The sequence below is a fragment of the Lytechinus pictus genome, chromosome 1 (assembly GCF_037042905.1).
Source record: "Lytechinus pictus isolate F3 Inbred chromosome 1, Lp3.0, whole genome shotgun sequence".
In the NCBI taxonomy this organism is placed as follows: Eukaryota; Metazoa; Echinodermata; class Echinoidea; order Temnopleuroida; family Toxopneustidae; genus Lytechinus; species Lytechinus pictus.
The window spans coordinates 32,813,450-32,816,394 of NC_087245.1; positions in this window are offsets into that span (position 1 = coordinate 32,813,450).

The window sequence follows — 2,945 nt, forward strand, 5'->3', positions numbered from 1 at the left end:
TGTGGCCTATTGGTAGAAGGGGTCGGAGAGGACCACACCCCTGGGAGAGGGCGGGGTCAGAATGGTACAATTAATTTGGGTGTGGTCAAGGTTTTAATGTTGTTGGCTTATTGCGATGACTTAGAATTATATAGACACTGATCAAAGTAATTATAGCACCATGTTGAACAGTCACAACAATGATACTTCTGCGCTGACCGAAGCTGTTCTATTGTGTTTGAAAGGGGCATCATTGGTCAGTTTGGAGCTGATTTGTTGATGTGACTGTTCTATGCACTGGAAGCACACATTGGAAAGGGTTATTTGTGCTATTTGGGGAACATTGTTTCTAAATCACTTAATTTGCCATAGTTTACCATGAAGGGTTGGAGGAATTACCCTCGCTTCTTATATTTTTGTCATTTTTTGTGTGGGTAACAGGACAAGAATTCATGTTTGCCTTTATTGTAATTATGTTTTGATAATGCATTTATAATAAAGATTATTATGTACTATTCAAAGAAACACGCCTCATTTTTGTCTGTTTTGTTTTCTCATATGCGGTTAGAACACAGTACTATACAATTACAATTAATCTCTCAATCAAGCTTCTGCCATCTTGTGAAACAGCCAGGTTACATTGATTAAGTTAATTTTCACCAAATATATCTGATTGGTTGTTTTCCCCCTTTCTTTTCATATATTAACAATCCAATATGCATACTTGAACCCCGTTCAAAAAATTTTACAAACATTGTAACCGAGCATTTGTAGTTTCAGCAACAGAACTATTATCTGCCCAAGAAATAAGAAACATAATTCTTTCTCGGTTTAAGAGCACTCTTAAAGATAGAAATAAGAATGGAAAGAAGCGAAGGAGAGGAGAAATGAAGGGAAGGGGGGGAGAAAAGAATGGAAGTGGAGAGGAAAGGAAGGAGTTAGGGAGATAAGAAGAGAAGAGAATGGTAGAAAAGGAAGAGGGAAAAGGGAAAAAGAGGAGGGAACAGGGGAGGAAAGAAAGGAAAAGATAAAACAGAGAAGGCAAAGAGAGGGGGAAGGAAGGGGAGAGAGAAAAAATGGAGGAAAGGTAGGAATGAAAAAGAGCTAATAGAGAATTTTTCTTAAAAATAAAAGGGAGAAAGAAAGAGAAGGAGGAAAGAGAATGAAAAGGGAGAGGGGAGAGAGACAAAAAATGAGAAGGAGAAGCGAAAGGGGGAAAAAACGAAGGAGAGCCTTAAAAAAAGAAGAAGGGAACGGAGTAAGGAACGAAAGGATAAGAAAAAGTAGAGAGAAATGGAGGGAGAAAAGAGGGAGGTGGGAGCGATAGAGAAAAAATAGAAGGAAAATTATATAAGGGGGACACATAGGCGGATCAAGAGGGCCCGGGCCCCCTATTGGCGGAGCAAAAAAAGAAGAAAAAAGGGAAAGAAAGAAAAATAAGAGGGAAAAGAGAGGAGAAAAAAGAAGAGGAGGAAGACGAGTGCATAGAATAAGATGAGGGGGAGACTTGGAAAATAAAAAGAATCTTTCATGCCACTTTTAAAATTTTCGCTCGCGCTTCGCGCTCGCAATGTCTGTTAGGAGATTTACATATCTTGTTCAATATGAAGCTTGAATATCAAGTTTGGAAGTCAATATACAAAACATATTTCACCTTGGAAAGCGAACTTTCATTATTTTGTGTGATTTACAAATTGATTTTTTAATATCTGTAAAAATATAAGTTTATGGTCTGAATATTAACATTTTCTGCTCGCGCTGCGCGATTTTGATTTATCAGGTACCTATTATTTTCGTGTATTCCATAAAGTTTTCAAAATATGCAAATCATATGCGATTCAGATCCACCTCACAATTTTCCTACAAATTGCTTGAAATATAAAGCTAAAAATTGACTCTTTTCAGATTGGAATATTAAATAGTTTAAGCTCGCGTTTCGCGCTCGCTTTGATTTTCATGATAAAAGATTATATAGAATGCGTAGATTCTAGGTGTAAATATGAAACGCGCGCGCATGTTTATTCAGATACTCAACTTGTTTTCTATTTAAATCATTATCCAGTTTCAGATCACAATATCAAAGATTTTCTGCTCGCGCTTTATTAATGTAGGAAGATCCCCTATTGCTCATCCTTTTCATGATTTACAAAACATGAATATAGTGGCCCATTTTTAGGTCTAAATCTCGAATTTTTCCGCTCGCGCTTCGCGCTCGCATTATTTATTTTTGAAATATGTAACGTCTTCATGGCTGAGTGCAAGCTGTCCTTAACGGGTACCTTTTCGATCAGTTCAAAACGTATTAAAAACAATTTCTGCTCGCGCTTTGCGCTCGCATTATCAATGTAAGAAAAATCCCAAATTACTCATCCTTTTCATGATTTACAAAACATGAATAGAGTGTCTCGTTCAGTAGGACTAAATCTCGAAAGTTACAAAAAGTGCTTAGAATTTCCATTCTTTAGGTGAAAATGTAAAAAAATTCAGCTCGCGCTTCGCGCTCGCATTATTTGATTGTTGAAGAAAGTAACGTCTTCATGGCTAACTGCAACAGGTACCTTTTCCATCAATTCATTTCTGCTCGCGCTTCGCGTTCGTAGTAATTATTTAGTTGCATACACATCTTTTTCAGGATAACAAACATTGCCCAGAATGTTCAAGTTTTAGGAAAAACTGAATAAAATTTCCCAAAAAAAATTATATATATATACCGTATATCTTATATATCTATGCTGATTTATAATTAAGATAAAGCTAAGAAGTGACTAATAGGTCTACCCCTTCAAAGAAACAAACAAAAATCATCTTCGAACGGCCGATCGGGGAAAATGTGGCTAAAACGAAATTCCGACCACCCCCCCCCCCCCGCTATTGGCGAAGGCATGATCTGCCCCTGGGGACGATAGGGAAAGGAGGAATGCACTGGAGCGAAAAACGAGCGCACAATGGCGGGAATTTCGAAATGG